Raw genomic sequence first — 17,780 nt, forward strand, 5'->3', positions numbered from 1 at the left:
CACATCAGTCTCATCGAGCTCTCGGTTTCTCATATTACTGTGTTCTTAATTGCCATTTGCTAAAATTTCTCAGACTCTTAAATTGCTTAAAGTTATATTTAAATGTAGCCTGTTTATTGATGCTATTGCTCAACAAAGTAGACACCATCTATACACTTCTGATTAACTCTACTTAACACAGTCTCTCAGAGAAAAGCAATTACAGGAACTCCATGTAATCATGTTTAACTACCCAGCACAGCTCACAAGTACATAAATGAATAGAAGTTAACCGATGTGACACACTCTCCACACTGGTCATGCTGAATGCTCTTGCTGAAGTGACCTTCCTTGCTACACGTCCCTCATCTCCCTGTAAAATACTCTGTATTTCCCAAATGGCAGTTCTCCAATCTCAACTTGCCCATTTCAATTCCTAGGCACATCTGTGTCCTTTCAGCTTTATGTCCAAGATTGGCTCCCAATTCTACCTCCTGTCACTGTCTCCAAAGCCACCACCTTGACCTATCACCACCTCTCTTCTGGATTCCCGTACCAGCGTCCCAATCTCCCAATCAATCTGTTTATATCCTGACTCCCTACAGTCAGTTATTTTCACAGCATGAAGCAAGATCCTTTCAAAGACCACCAGTTAAATCTACTCTTATTCCCAAGACACTGTCCCAACTTCCCATCTCACCCAGGACAATCTCATGTAAATACTTTTCATCACCTCCTCTATTATTCTGCCCCGGCCCTCCTGGGCCCACTCATACTATCCTTCAATGGTTCCAAGCATCATTTTTAGGGATTTTTGTACCAGACTCTTGTGCTAAATGGCTTCAGTTGCCAATTTGACAAAACTGAGAAGAAGGAACCTCAACTGGGGAATTTCCTCTATTTAGACTGGCCTGCGGCCATGTCTATGAGGAATTTTCTTGATCAATGAGTGATGTGAAAGAGATCAGCCCACTGTGGGTGGTGCCATCCCAGGGCAGGTGGTCCTGGGATATATAAGAAAGTAGACTGAACACAGGCCAGGGGAGCAAGCCAGTAAACGGTGTTCCTTTATAGTCTGTGTTTCAGTTCCTGCCTTCAGGCTCCTGTCCTGGCTTTCCTCAGTGATGTGATTGTGGCATATGATGCAAATAAGCCCTTTCCTCCTCAAGTTGGTTTTGGTTATACTGTTTTCTGTTTTGTTTTGAGACAGGGTCTCCACTGGCCTGATATATCTGTCAGCTAATATGTCAGGGTGGGCAGTCTCCTCTGACTTGAATATAGCAATAGGAGCCAAGAGTGTAGCTATCCTGAACATAATTATCTTCTAACACCTAGAACAGAGCCTGGCACATAGACAGAACATGTAATCATTAACAGCTGCGTGAATCTTCACATAGGCTCCCTGTGTCACCCTTAATGCCATGGCCTTGGTTTAATAGAAATAGTGTTCCTGACTCTTAGACTCATTATACTACACCCATACCCTTGGTATAGCTACCAGAGTGATACAGTAACAGTCTAATTTTGTCTCTTTAGTACTTAAATTTTTCTCTGGTATCTACAGAATGTAAAACAACCTCTTTTGCATGTCATATAAAACTTCTACTAGCCAGGACCTATCCCTAGCTAAGCTTCATCTCCTATTACAGCTCCATTGACTAAATTTCATTGCAGCTCACTCCTGCCCCAGTGCCTTTGCACTTGTTAGTTCCTGTCTGGCATAACCTTCACTGCTTTGTCTACCTGAAAACAAAACATCTAAATGGCCCTAGTTCTAATGACACCTCCTCAGTGAAGCCTTCCATAATGGCTCCAGAACACCATCTTGCATATACATTCATGAAAGCACATGACCTTATTTTTATCATAATTATTTAATTTCATGCCAACATGCCAATCCATAGCAAGCCCCTTATGAAAGGAGCCACATCTTGTTAGTCTTCGAGTTCCTATTGTTTGGCAAGTGCCCATTTAGCACCTCCCAAGTTCATAAATAGACAAATGAATTAACATAAGGCAATGAGACAGAATGCCTGACAAAAGGATCTTGGCACCTGATGCTCTGAATTTGAAAATGTGAAAAACATTTGCCCAAAAATTTCAAGTTTAAAACAAATGTACTTTATAGGTGTGTCAACAATTGAAATTTTAGGATTTTGAAGAAAGAACAAAAAATTATGCAAGCACTGCACTTTTTATTTTTATTTATCATTATTATTTTTAATGTGTATGTGTGTATTGCCTGCATGTAGGTAAGTGCACCTGTGTCGTGAAATGCTGTGGAGGACAGAAGAGGCTTTCAGATCCAATGGGACTGGAGGTATGGACAGTTGTTAGCTGCCATGTGGGTGCTGGGATTCAAACCCCAGTTTTCTGCAAGAACAGCCAGTGAACATCTCTCCAGCCCCAGCACTGCAATTTTTTTATATCCTCCTGTTGGATACTTTTTGATGATGTCTTCGGAGCATCCTCCTTTCCATCTCACCCCTTTTTACTCTTGGAAATATAGGAAGATTAAACAAGTATCTATCACCAAGCATGTGAAAAAATACTATGAAAAATAAATAATACTTTAAAACACTACTGAGGTTCATAAAAGAAGGATGAATACATAAGAGCGTCCGCTCTGTTTGGGAGATTACTTCAACATAGAGAATCCTCCCTCCATTAAGTCATATATTTAAGTTAACTTTTCCTTTGTTCAAGCTTCTTTTCTGTTGCTATAATAAAACATCATGACAAAAAGCAACTTAGAGGAGAAAAGAATTTATTTGGTTTATGCTTCCAGGGCCCAGTCCATCACTGAGGGACATCAGGGCAAGTAATCAAGCAGGAATGTGAAAAAGAAACTGGGGGGCTGCTGCTTGCCGGTTCAATCACAGGCTCAGGCTTAGCTAGCTTTGTTACACAGCCCAAGAGCAGCAGCAGCCTGTGGAGTAGTGCAGCCTTCAGAGTAGTGGGCCCCAATACCAATTAACAATCAAGACAACCCCCACAGGCATGCCCACAGGCTAACCTGATCTGGGAAATCCCTCAATAGAGGCTTCCTTCCCACATGACTCTAGATTATGTCAAGTTGAAAACTAAAGGCAACATGATTTCTTTTAACCAGACAATGTCTAAGGTTCTTATGAAAAAACAAGAGGATCCAGAGAAATCCTGAAAAAAAGGGATAATAAAAGGTTTATATCACATGTTAAAGTCCATAAAACTAAAGAAATTAATAGAGAGAGTGGACCAAGCCAACAGATAAACAACAAAACAGAGCACATTCTCCAAAAGTACCCCACTAACTACATTAGGAAATTTGATAATGATTTCATCCTCCCATTGTACCTCAACCCTGGTCTAAGTAAATATTACTGGTTCTCAAGAATTGCCACACAGAGACTATTTCAGCAGAGGAAGGGCTCCAATGGGAATGAAGAGGCAGGAAGAAGAAGTGTTTGACGGAGGTGGTGCCAACATGAACGAAACATACACATGTACTAAAACATCATAATGAAATCCATTATTTTATACACTGAAAATTAATGATAAAAACAGAATTCACACATAACACGTAGGGCAAAGATACATTATTCAGGAACTATTTAGGAAGATCTGCGTAAATGTTAACATCATAAAATGTTTAAAATTTTTTATGTTCCAAATGCTATAAACAATATCAAAGTCAAATGGGATTAGATGGAGAAGTATTTAGTGGAAAATTATCATAAGAAAATAGATCTCTTTTATATATATATATATATCCTAAAAATCAAGACAACAAAAAACTCAATTTTTACAAAATTTTATTTAATAACCACATTATTAGTAGAAGCATTTCATTTCAACAGCATTGACATAGTCAATAATGGTTTCCAGAGCAAAGATGCATCTCTTTCAAAATTGGCTGTAATTTTTAGGTTTGAAACAGGGTCTCCCTATAGCTCCAGCTGTCCTGGAACTCACGATGTAGACCAGGCTGGCCTTGAACTCACAGAGATCCACTTGCCTCTGCCTCCCAAGTGCTGGGATTAAAGGCGTGCACCACCACGCCTGGCAGAAAAACTCATTTTTAACTCTACTAACACTTAGATGTTTTCACGTGCATCTCTAATTTCTATATATCTGATTATTACTAGTCACAGTCGGTTACTCTCTGAGATCCTTGGCACCTGAGCACGGATATAAAGTCATCAGGTAGATTTCAATGGTAATGTTTTTCATATCTACTAATTAACATGAAGCAAATTTTTATGTTTCTTCCTCAAATATAACTCATTTTTTTAACTTATTGATTTTTTTATATTTCATACAGAATGTCCCAAACAATCTTATTCATCTTTATACCCACATCCCAAATGGCACCCTCCCATTGCCTCCCTCCCCGCCACTGGAGCTCATATACTCTGTCATCCCCGTTACTGTCCACTGTGTTGTCAGTGCCCCCAGTCGTTCCCCAGTGCAAGTCCATCTGCTGAGTCTAGTCAGCCGATCTAGAGTTCCTTATTTTAGGAAGATGAGCTCTTCCTTATCTAGCAGCAATCAGTTGCCAACATTTCTTTAGATAAGATTAGGGTCTGCTGTTCATTTTCTCAATTCTATGCTGGGTTACTGTCTGGGAGTCTCTTGTGCCACCCTGGCCAACAACTCAAAGAAAGGTATCTCCTGTCTGGCATTGTTTCTGGTTATGTAGCCTTTAGCTATATACATGGACTCTTAAAGAATTATACTGATCACTTTAATCTTCGGTTATACTTTCTTTTTGGGTGTTGAAGACTATACAGTTGGCCCAAATAAACCAATTTTTATTTATTTATTTATTTATTTATTTTTATGTATATGCGTGTATTGCTTGCATGTAGGTAAGTGCACCCGTGTTGTGCAATGCCTGTGGAGGTCAGAAGAGGATGTCAGATCCCCTGGAAATGGAGTTATGGATGGTTGTTAGCCACCAAGTGGGTGCTGGGATTCGAATCCAGCTCTTCTGTAAGAGCAGTCAGTGCTCTTAACCACTGATCCATCTCTCCAGTCCCCCAATTTATTTTTACTCCTAAGGTCATCTGAGGATCTGTTCTTCAGGGGTTACAAGGGTTTCTTTTACCAGTTCCATCTATGTGAAGATAAGCCAAAGGTCCTGCTAGACCTGTCCAGTCTCCAAAAAGGAGGGTCAACACAGAGGAAATATGTCCTCAATAATTCCAAGTGAAGCCAGCCACGGTTAAAAAAAAAAAAAAAAACTTCAATTTTTAAAATGTGAGCCTGCAACAGAGGGTTCATAGAAGAAAAACAAACACATAAAAATGTATTTGAACTGAACTAGAAGATGATACTTTGACCAGGAAGATTAGCAAAAATCAAAACGTCTGCTGGTGAGCTTAGACATGAGGAAGGACAGATTGTCATTCACTGATGCTGGGAGCCCATGGTGATTCAGCAATATCTATCTAAACATTTAAACTCAGTGACATATAACTCGTCTGTGCAAACTCTTTGCCTCCATCCACACCAATCCTACTTCCTTGGTTATTTCTTCCAGGAAGCTGCCAGCTGTGTTAGGGCAATACATAGACTACACACTACCTAAGGAGCAGCTAGCTACTCATAAACCTTCTCAAGGATCAGCAGAGACAAAGGAATTAAACGACGTTTACCATTCCCTTGTTCCTTTTCTCCTTTGCTTTTTGTTTCTTTTCTTGCCAGAAATCCATTTACTGACCTCCTTGGCTCCATGGCCACATGTCCCAGTTCTACCTTTAAGTACATCACTGTGATATATTTGCAGTATAAGTGACAATAAGTGTCTAAGAGACCCATAACACAACTTCATTAGATCTCTCCAAGAAACTTCACCATTTAATCACTAATTAAAAACATGAAAAAGCATTATCATAGTTATCATAAGAACATCCCATTAATCAGGAAAATATATGCATATTAGAGAGCTATATACACCTAGACACATGATGACAATGATTTAACAATTGTTGGGTAAAGTAACTGTAATCATTAATGTTGTCAACTTGATAGATTCTAGAATTACCTGGGCGATGAGTCTCTGGTCATGTCTGTGGGTGTTATCTTACTTATATTAATATGGGAAGACCCATGTTAATTGTGGGCAGGACTATTTCCTGGGCAGGGGATCCTACATTGGGTAACACAGAGAAGCAAGCTGAGCACAGCATGCATTTGTCACTCTCTGTGTGATGACAGATGCAATGTAACGAGCTCGCTCCTGCCACTGTGACTTCCCCACCATGGGACACTATAACCTGAAACTTTGAGCTAAAATAAGCCCCATCTCTCTTAAATTGGTTTAGTCAGAATATTTTATCACAACAACAGGGAAAGAAACTAAGACAGTGACTATCTTCAGGCATTATGCTAAGCACTAGCCACATACTACATTTATTGATGGTAGAAACTATGAAGTCAAGTTTCCCATTCTCATCATTGAGAACGATGCACAAAGAAGCCAAGTCATTGGCCCAAGACCCAAAGTTGAGTAAACAACAGCCGAGATGGGAACAAAATATCTGTCCCAGAGCCTGGACTCTACCACCAAGAGATATTTTCTTTTAAATCCTAATTTTCTTTTAGAATTAAGGTAGAAAGTATTGACTGGAAGTCTGTTTGGAGCAGACGAGAACACGGATGCTGATTAAACATCACACAGAATACAGAGCAAGAACTTTGGAAATTCATAAATATTGCCATGAATCAACTCATCCAGATGTTCCACATCAGCAGAACATGTTTCAGTAAATGTTGATTATTGACATCCACATGTCTCACTGGCTCTACTCTCCTTCCCTCCTTCCCTTCTCAAACCAAAATCCCTTGCTAAGTTTCTTCTGGGTTACTTTCTAGTTCATTCCCACCCCCTCTGAATGGTGTATGCATACTGTCAAGGGCCAGCATTTATCTTCCCTCTCCTAGGACTGCAGCTCCCCATAAGCAAAGCTCCCCAGTTTTCCCAGATAATTCCCCAAATTGCTCTTCTTGGACTCAAAGTAAAGGGTTAACCCATTTTTGTCCCATGTTCTTCACCTAAACCCTCGCTTTACATGAGCTTTGATGTCCATAGCACTGTTTCTTTCAACCAATTTAAGAACAAAATGTTTTACTATAACTTTTGTTCACAGTATTCTAATTGGTCAACAGGAAAAACATACACTGTGGTCTGTGAAAGATTAGTCAGAAAGCAAATGTAAAATGTAAAACTGTAAAATGTAAAACGTAAAAAATGTAAAATGTAAAAAGCAAATGTGAAAATTATTTGTTAATAAATTAAGAATAATAAATGGATAGAGGAAAATAGTTTAAACATGATAGTTTGTGTATGAAATGTCTTCCAAAATATTTACGGGTTGAAGGCTCAATTCCCAGTTGTTGGGTCTAGTCATTGAGAGACAGCTGGAATGTGAGGGCACTAGTTCCATCAATGGGTAAATCCATTGCTAAGTTCATACTGAATAGGCTATCAGGAGGTAGGGCCTCCTTCGAGGATGTAGGTCACTGAGGGCATGCCTTTGCTGGGTCTATCTTGCCCTAGACACTTTCTTTCTGACTCTCTTTGCTTCCTGGTTTCCATGGGGTGAGCAGCTCTATTCGCTCATATCCTTAGGTCTGACTTCCCTCAGCTTCAAAGAAGTGGAGCTCCAAACCTCTGAAATTATTACCCTCCCTTAAGTTATTTACATCATGGAGCCTTCTCACAGGAAAAAAAGTCTGATAAACACAGTGCATTAAGTTAAAAAGCTGAAAGAAAGTCCAGTATGAAGGCCACAGTAAAAACTTGGCATACTTATCATTTGCATTTGGCTAGTGAACTTTCCTGTCTCTTCCTCCCACCCCCATCATAATGCTAGCCCATGAAGGCAGGATGCTGCCTGTTTTCAGTGTTGTTTCTTCTGCCTGGAATACATCTAGGTGTTCAACAGAGACTCATAGAGTGAATGAACAAATGTACAAACAAAATTTGTTTGCGTCCATGGTTGAGATTAGGCATTTACACACATTCCTCCGAACTCTTTAAGGAGGCAAACAGCACAGCGAAAATCATGCTTTGGGGATGAGCTGGATCCCTTTCAAGTAGAATTACTCAGTTACATTTTTACCTACATGAAAACTAGCTTGTGCATGAATATGCTGCTGGATCACAAAATAACCATATTCCTTGTAAGTTAATTGCCAAAGAAAAAGAAATATAACTATGTTTCTAGCAATAAAAACACTAATGGACCCAGGAGGCTTCTCACATGCTAGACAATTTGTTAATTGACACCACAGTGATCTCAATCCTAAATTCTCTCTAGGTCTTAAACGATTGATTTTGGTTAGATATCCTGGCTTAACTCCTTGTGACGACATTGTGTTGTTTTGTTTTGGTGTTTTGTTTTGTTTTGTTTTGTCTTCTGGTACTGAAGATTAAACTTAAGGACCTCACACATGCTAGGAAAGCACTCTACTGCTAAGCTGCATCTATAGTTCTCTTCTTTCCTTTTATTTGGAGACAAGGTTTCATTAAGTTACCCAGCCTGACCTTGAATTCACATTGAAGTCCACGGAGGCCTTGAACTTGCAATCCTCTTGCCTCAGACTCCTGACTAGTTGAAATTACATACCTGGGCTAACAGGCCTGCCTCTTTATAAGGATTTTGACTGTCAAAGTGTTTTTCCCCTGGACTAAAGAGCTCAGAAAACAGCGTATGTCTTAAGAGCTGTGGTGGTCACCCCTGTGAATAAAGACTTTTAAACCTCAAGAGAGGTTTCAAACACATGTCCACATTTGGCTTTTTCCAAACTCTATGATTATCCCCATCTTTCAGATGAAATCAGACATATTCAAGGTGGCAAGGCCACAGACTTCCCAACTGTCAGTGAAAAGCATTTAGACCTCTGGCAGCACTCCTACCTTCCTCTAAGGCTCCTCGCCCTTCCTTGAATTTCCCACTTCCTCCCTTTTCCATCGCCTCCCAAAACCACTTCATTATTGACACACATTATTGATCAAGTCTTTAGGGTTTTATTCCTCCATCCACCCCAGTCTGGAAAACCCTCTCTTTTTCCTATCTGCAAATCTTAGCCTGCTAGGTCCAATTTATGACAGTCTGCCCCCAAACCTAGTAAGTTATACATCAGACCAATCCTCACTAGTTTGTAGCCTTTTGAAGGACAGGAATTATGTGTTTTGTTCATTTGTTTTTGCTCCCTGGGACCTCAAATAATGTTTTACTTATAGAAAGCACTTACTAAATTCTTATTGCTTGTTAAATTCATTTGGAGGTAAAGCTATTCTCAGGGTTTACTCATAGAACTTCTAATGGACTACATCCAGATATCTCTCAGTCTCTTTGTTTTGCAATGTAATTCATGGAGCCACACTGGCTTGAAAAAGTAAGTTCTAGAAACCTTAAATCCCAGTCCTCCCTTGGGAGGCAGAGGCAGATGGATCTCAGTGAAATCAAGGCCTGCCCGATCCACATGGTGACTTCTAGGCGGGCTGGGACTAGGGACACGCTGTCTGAAGAAAGGAAAATTAAGCTCTCCATAGACCAGGAGCTGCCAATGCTAGCTCCGCATGTTTAAAATGGTCATTTCCTAACCATTGGTTTAGATTACTATTTGCTCTGCTGCAGTTATTGAACTAAGACTTGGGGTACAGAGATGAAAGCATAGTACCCACACTCAAGGAATAAAAAGTCTGGGAGAGAGAAAGGGACTGTTACTGTATAAAGCTCTACAAGATCTTTGTGCTGAGGGGTATAAGAAGACAGAAATGTACCTATTTCAGTTTGGAGCAATAGGGGTTAATAAGGATGGTAACTAAAGGCTTCAAAGGAGATGATTCCTAAATCATCTTAGAAGTTTACTCTCAAAAGAGGAGACACATCCTAGGCAGAGGACATAGCACACACAAAGGCACTAGGTCAAGTCAGAGCACTTCATGCTTCCAAGCACTGCAAATGGTTTTGGAAGTTCTGGAGCATCCCAGGGTGAAGTTATACATTATGGTGAGTGCAGTACACAAGACCAAGGGGTTAGGTCTTTAACCTTCAATTAATTCCATGAGCATCGCTCCATCCAGACTGTCAATTTTAAGGTCCTAGGGAACAAATTAGTTTTGCCAAAGAGCAGAACCATCATTTCATGAATCACGGCGGTAATACAAACCAGTTTAACTAATTAATCTCTTTTGTTCAATCAGGTAACAAAACCACAAGCTACTGATGTTTCAGAAAACTGGAAGATATGTTGCAATAACAACAAAAATGACTTTTGGAGAAAAGAAATTCTCAGTGATTGAACCATGGCAAAAACTGCCTCAGCGATGTTCCAACTGGATGCTCTGAAAAATTGGGCGAGACAGCAAGCAGACACAGGCCGAGAATCAAAAGGCCACAAACTATGAAGCCCACGTGGACTGAGCTCTGCAAAGGTGACGGCCACATCTGGCTATTTCACTAATGTATGCCTAACACTGTACATAGGATAGACAGAGTAGGTGCTCAGTACATATTAGGCAAACTCATAAATGCATAGAGGAATCAATCTATAAACAGAAATAATTGTGTAAATATTTGAGTATAGAGGGGAAAACTAAGCATGGTGTTTGTAAAACTCTTGAAATGTCCATATGAAAAGCAGAATTCAATTCATTGCCATTGGCTTTCATATCATACCATTCATTCATTGGCATTACCACACAAGCATGAACAAATTACCATAAACATTTGCTTAATGTGACTCGCTCTGACTGGTACAGCTACGTAATCTGCATCAAATAAACCCAGACATAATGGTCACCAGTGAGTTAGATGCCACAAAGCAGTTTTGTGAGTGGTGAATGACACAGCAAGTATCAGCTGTATATCATGGAAGAGGCTCCACACCAGAATGGAGCAGAGTTCCCAATAAACAAACATTAATATGCATTAAATTCATCTTGCCCAGATGCTAAGTCCATTTAGTTTCACTTCCTTAAATTTTATAAAATAAGGCCAACAAGATGCTCCTCAGAGTCCCTTTTGACCAGACATTTCAAAATGTCGCAAAAGGTGATTCCATATACCTGAGCCCTGTTCATGACAGTTCCTCATTCTTACATTTTTCAGAGGAATTCTAATGGCCATGTTATTGTCAGAGATCTGCTTTATAGAGTTCAAAGGAATGTGCAACCCACCTCCTCCAGGAGGATCAAATATGAGTAAACTATCTCCATCCATTTAGTAATAAACAGAGATAACATGAAATTTCACTTTTCTTCATGGCTAGGCTAGTGCCAAAATGATCTTTCCCAAGCCAAAGGCAGCAGATACAGAATTTTGAGCCATATAGACATGGCAGAGTCTGAACTAGAATCCAGGGGTCCTGAAGAGACTCTTCTATGACCAGCTCATCTCTCATTGTTTTCGGGTACTCACTCACTCTCTGACACTTAAAGGAGCTCTCCTAATAGAGCACCAACAGGAATAATATAAGCAAGTGAATTCTTGATTAATAATAGCATGTCTGCTTTCTTTAAGAATGGCTACCAGCTCACAGGTGCCAAAGGTCACTCAGCAGCTCCCTAATGAAGGAATAAAGCCTTGTAATAGCAAAGAGGTCCACAAAACCTGTCATGATGTGTTTTAACAACTTCTTGGCTCTTTAGACTTAAGAACCAACAGGCTGACTGGTGAATCAAATGCTAAATATAGGAAAGAATTTTCCCCTTTCGTTTTGCATTATTTTGGGGCTGTTGATTTGGTTCTCCTCCAAAGTTCTGCCATCTCCTGCTACCATCCAAGATGTATAACTTACAACATAAACATTTATGACAATCTGGATACATTATTATTCTACTGGGGACATTTTTTCCCTACGAGGTTATCTACTGACTGCAGTCCTAAATTCAGTAGGGAGGCACAGATCAAAAATGCAGCATTTGACACAGCTCATGAAGCATTTCTCTTATTTTATACAATCTGTCTGAGTTGCCAACTAAATAGCCAAGTCCTTTCAAAGTAGATCACCATGGCTGATGTTAGAAGTGATTTTGAATCTCGGCTAAGGAATAATCCTCCCTCTAGGAAGCTGGTATAGGAGTTGTATATTACTCGCTTTACTCTGTAAAAGGAGCTCATAGAGAGAGGGCAAAAGGGAATATACTGGTTTAATTATATTGGAAAAGGCAATAGAAAAATTAAGCCAACTTCCTAATGATAGGGTTCATGTAGTTCCCAAAGGAAGGCTGGCTCTTACAATCAAATGATTCTACTTTTTATCACCTACAAACTTACTCTCTTAACACAAAAACCTTTTAGACAGTAGACGTGTCAAATTTTGAGGGCAGTCCAACCTAGGCAGATCTAGAATGTCATTAATTAAAATGCAAAACTGATGCTATTTCTGGTCCCTGGTAATCAACTATGGAAAATAGTTGCAATGACAAGAATGCCTGCAAAAGCATGAGCTGATATTTATATTAATGGAGGCAGTTTCATCTCTCAGTTACATTTTAGTTTGAACATTTGCAGCTTAGTGAGTTAAAGAGAAGCTGCAAGTAACTCTCCGTTAATCACATAACTTCTATTTTCACTATGTGAGTTTGTCAGGGTACACATGTGAGTTTGTCAGTGTACACATGTGAGTTTGTCCGTGTACACATAAACTCGTTCATACATGGAGAACAAAAGTGGAAAAGACTGAAAGTAAAAAGCAAGAGAATAAACATGAAGACTATGGATTCATAATGTACACTGCAAGCTTAAAATTAAAACTAAATGGACTCAGGTGTTTTTAATTTTGGCACCATAAAAATGATTTGTGTGAGAGCAGGTGAGCAGTGTGACCAGGGTGGGACAGTTGTGCTCTCTTGGGGTACCAGCAGCCCTGGCTGTGAGACACAGTCCAGGTGCGATACTGTGAAGCTCTGAAATTATACATATATATATATATATAAAACCAAAGAAACAGTAAAAGCAAGGTCCTGATGGAGGCTGTAACTTAGGAGTGTGACAAAATGAACAACTGCATTTATACCAATCTAGGAATTCGAGACACCTTTGAGAGCACTTCAGTGTGCTGGGGTTGCAAGTAAAAGATGTTGAAGGTGTAGCAGCAAAGCAAACACTCAGATAAATGTAGTGACTTCATCGCACCAAAAAACTACAGGCTCCACTCAGGACAGCTTTTAACAGTGGTTCCTGGAGTATTTTCCTAAGCTGCCTTCAGAGACCCTGCAAAGAATTAACATGACACCCTGTTGTGAGACAAGGAAACGAAGAGTGCTAGCCTGACTCAAAGAAATTCCCACAGGTATTATCATAAAGTGGGGCAATAGACACACACATTCTTGCACACGTACACACACACACACACACACACACACACACACACACACACAGCTAGCCAGAGAATGCTAGGCAATACCTTAAGTCTTTTCCTTCTATTTCTAAATGAGCATGCTGTAACTATTAAATTATGTGAACATAATATCCAAAGCAAACACAGTACATCTGTATACATACTTGTATATGTATTTATATGTACATGTACATATAAAATATGCATTTAATTCTGATTACTTAGATAAACAATCTGTTGAATGAAACAAAGCAAGCCTAAGGGATAGTTTTCTCTCAAAGCTAAAGTTGCTGCTCACTAAAATGAAATATTTTCTAAATGCACCGAGCACTGCCTGAGTGTCAGTGCAGAGCTAGTGGCATGACACCCAAGCCTATTCTGACTCTTCTTATCCTGAGGAAGACCTCAAGATGCCAGGCACCTGATAAATCATTTCAATTGGATGGGGGTAAAGTTAAGCAACGTAAGAAAACACCATTAAGCATAAAAGTAAACAGCGGCACATTCAAGAATTGTCAGAGGAAACAGAGAAGCTTCCAGGCACATCACAACATTGCAATGAATCACTGTTGAGTGCAGGAGAGAGTAGATATTAGAGCAGCGACCCCAGCACTGCCGGAGTCTTTCAAACACTTAAGGATTCAGACTGCAGTCTGCAAGAAGAATCCTTTTCCCTGTTCTTTTATTGTTAACCCATTTGCTCTCCTTACTCTTGAACTGAGTGATCAGGTAAACATCTGATCTATTTAAACGCATCCTTTAAGCTCTTATTTATGCAAGGAACCATTTATCATACAAACAAAACAAAACATGTATCTACTTTGGACCCAGGGAGTAAGACAAAAGCAGATGTCATTATCACCATTTTTAAGAAAAATCCACATTCAGCAGAAATAAAAGTGGTGTGACAGAGCAAGAGAGTTACAGAACTTTACATTCCAAACTCCCACGAGCAAGGCGACAGATCAGGAATTCCCCACCATACAACCCCCCCCCCCCCAATTATCACAAAAATCACACGGACCAGATGCTAAATTACGCCTGATGGCAACTCTTCTTAAAGAGGCTGGTATTGGAAAACTCACATAAAAGGAAACAAGATAACCAATGTCCAGTCCAAGATGTGTGAAGAACTAAACAGAATGACAACTTTGAAGCTTATTCTTTGCAGTGTTGCTTTAACCAACATAATTCAGCAAAAGGGAGGAAGGAACGAAGGAAGGAAGGAAGGAAGGAAGGAAGGAAGGAAGGAAAGCTTGCTCCCTGGAAAGAGAACCTTCTGCAGTGCACAACTTCAACATGAACTACTGAAATATTCTTGGTTTCTTTTGAGCTTCAAGAGGCATCCAGTAATAGATTTTAAGTTGTGGTGCTCTTTACAGGAAGCCTCAGGAGACCAGGTGGAAAATTAAAGCACTAATAACCCTTTCTTGGAATAAACAACCTGCCGTGCACATGTTTCTCATTCAAAACCTGCTTAGTTTCTCTTGGAAGAGTCTAATGATTCCAACAGCTTCAAAGCATTTTATCTCCCAGCAGGAAGATGAAACTATGTTGTCAGCTCAAAATGTGTTCCTTTCCTCACCCCCTACCACCGTCTGAAGAAGCTACACAGCACAGTTTGCAGAACGGGTGCCCTGAAACTCGGAAGCGATGAGGTCATGCAATCTACTCTGCCTTGCAAGCACAGGATTTCTCCCACTGCCAATGTTCCTGCCCAAGTTGTAAACCCCACAAGACACGGGGCCATTCTGGACCCGTGGGCAGGTGCGCAAAGCACAGCTGCCCATGGCAGACTCTGACATAACTCACACGTGTGCTCTTCTTTACCCAGAAAGATGAAAGTCTCTGCTATGTGTCAGATCACCCCGGCCCCTCCGGATTCACAGAGTGCCCCTCAGCACGCCGAGGATTCAGCTTCTCCAAATTTATTAGTCAGCCTGCACAGATTTCCCAAACACTGCAGTTTACCATGGAGAACACATTTGCCTAGCTGCTGCTTGCCTCAAGGACAAAGAGAGAGCAGTTTTGTTTCCATCGCAGCGGAAGAGCTCCCGCTTATGAAAATAAATCAGTCAAAGACAGACAATCCGAACAAATGACCCCAGGCATTTTAGTTAGTAGGGTCCTCCAGACAAGGACCCGGTGAGAACAGAAAATGCAGAAGGTCACTAAGCTTAGCTGGGGAGAGAGGGAGCGATTCTTTCACTGCAGCAGAACAGCTCATTCAATGCAAGCACTTACCATAAAAATAGAAAGAGTCAACAGAAGCAGAAGGGATCCTTCCTCAGTGTCTGTGGTAAGAAAGAAATCCACTGTGAACCTTCAGGCTTGACTCCAGAGGAGGCCGGTAAAGTGAGGAGAGGCAACAACCCTCCACATACAAGTCCTTTTCTGCCTCCCCTCCAGCCCGCATGCAGTTGTTTGTGCTGTAAAAACCCTGAGAAGTCTGGAACAGGACTCTCCCGAGAGCAAGCCAGAGTGAAAGCAGCCTAGCGAATTTCACCACAGTCTCAGAGCAACACACCCACTGGAGTGCAGGGGCGGCATGATGGGAGGGGGGCACCAGGCTGGGCTTTGGGAGGCAAGGTTTGGGGTAGAAAGGAGCCTGTTTGGAGTGGAAGGAATGGCTGGTGAGAACATCAGTATTCCATATCAGTTATTGCCAGCAACCAATCAGCCCAGCCAGGAGGCCATTGTCAGTGTGACAAGAGAGTGCAGATGACAGTGGGTCCTGGGAGCGACAGGGCAAGACAGCTCCTCTGCCTGCAACAGAAGTTTGGCAGAATTGGTGGCTTACCTTCAACTGTCACACTTAATATTTGCTTGCTGTTTGTCAACTCCCAAAGCCCCAGAGTTACACTGGCCACTTGGGAACTCCCAGAGGCATCCCACAGCATCTCTGCAGGAAGCCAGAGCTAAGCCCAATAAATGGTATCTAGTGAAACCCCCACAGATCAGACAGCTCTGAGAGGAGCCTCCACAATGTCACCATGAGTTCAATAACGGCACTCTTGTGCAGGTTGGGATGGCTAGGAACTGGGCTTTCCACCTCATAAGAAAAATATAAATAAAGAAGGGTTAAAGGTCTCTGTAGGAATTTGAGCCTCAATTTTCATTAAGTTACTGGGTAAGGTATGCATAGAAGTGTTGTTAGATGTAAGTTCCTAAGAATAGTTTATGTCTCCCTTTGAGGAGGCTTAAGTCACTCATGAGGTAGGACACATTTGTTTCAGGTAAACAGAATTAATTCATAAGCACTGGGCTAGAGAGTTGGCTTAGCAGTTAAGAGCATTGACTGCTCTTGCAGGACCCGGGTATGGTGAACCCACATGGTGGCTAACAACTCTCCATAACTCCAGCCCCAGGGGATCCCACAACCTCTTCTTATCTCCGTGGGCATTGCATGACATGGGTGCACTTACATACATGCAGGCACTACACTCATACACATAAAATTTTTTTTAAAAATCATAAGCACTGAAGTGAGACACTCTGAGCTCCAGTAACAGAAAGGAGCCAAGGCCTTCACAGTCAATGAGAGATGCATGGATAATTCTCAACTTTTCCTCTTTGCTTTTTGTCTCCATTCTCTTTCATTCTGAACCTACAAAGTTGGAAGCATACACACTATGTTGCGTTTGGTTGTGATGGTTAAGACAGGTTGGAAATCTGTTTCTGAGGTTAAATGCTAGTTTGTTAGACTTCACCCTAAAACTTCAAGACTTTTTAACCTGGGGTGGGGATTGTTTGCAGTTACTTCTTCACAAAAGAGCCTGTTCTCTTGGCTAGACACCAGTTCATAGGAAGATACAAATTCTCTGTATTTTGTTTCAGGTGACTTACGTGACACTTGGTTTCTAATTTCAATCCTGTCTTGACCTAGAAGTTGGACTTTCCCTGGACATTCTGTGATGATTTCTACCCATGGGCATGCTGCAGGCTGACGTGGAGGAGCCTGAACAGTACTGCTTAAAAAGAAGGGCTGGGCTTCAAGGAAGCAGTTAGCCGGGCTTCAGTGTGAGTCACAGCAGGAGGCCATAAAAGTGTTCTACATCAAAGACAAACATAATGAAATGGAATTTCTTAAATGAAGAAGAAAAGGATACTTTGCCAGTGTAGTCCCACAGATATTAAATAAGCAAAATCTGAGAGACTCAAATTCTGTTTTATTATTCATCTCGGTCCAACTGAAATCAGCAAATAGAGAGACTGTCAACTGTGTCTCAGGGGTACAAAGATGCCCCCTGCCTTCAAGAAGTTGATAGTCCCATTGGCAAATTTAAACCTTCTTTTTTTAAACACAATGAACTTTGCCAAGACAAAAATTGTACTTTTTAAATATTCTTCAAGTGAAGACATGAGGCCAGACTTCAGCCTCAGAGCTCTGAATTAGCCTAATAAGGCATTTCCTGTAACCAAACACATCAAAAGCATAAATGCACAAATAATTTTCCATTACA

General features: G+C 40.8%; 1 protein-coding gene across 2 annotated transcripts in view; it reads right to left on the reverse strand.

The window, feature by feature from the left end:
* Ano4 (anoctamin 4) overlaps positions 1-15,913 on the reverse strand; it is a 342,978-nt gene extending 327,065 nt beyond the window's left edge. For both annotated transcript variants that reach the window (XM_017798033.1, XM_008832628.1), the window contains exon 1: positions 15,562-15,913. The gene's annotated coding sequence lies outside the window, so the exon portion shown is untranslated. The remainder of the gene's footprint in view (positions 1-15,561) is intronic.
* Between the last annotated feature and the right edge of the window lie 1,867 nt (positions 15,914-17,780).

Source organism: Nannospalax galili, unplaced genomic scaffold, assembly GCF_000622305.1.
Source record: "Nannospalax galili isolate Female #2095 unplaced genomic scaffold, S.galili_v1.0 scaffold415, whole genome shotgun sequence".
Taxonomy (NCBI): Eukaryota; Metazoa; Chordata; class Mammalia; order Rodentia; family Spalacidae; genus Nannospalax; species Nannospalax galili.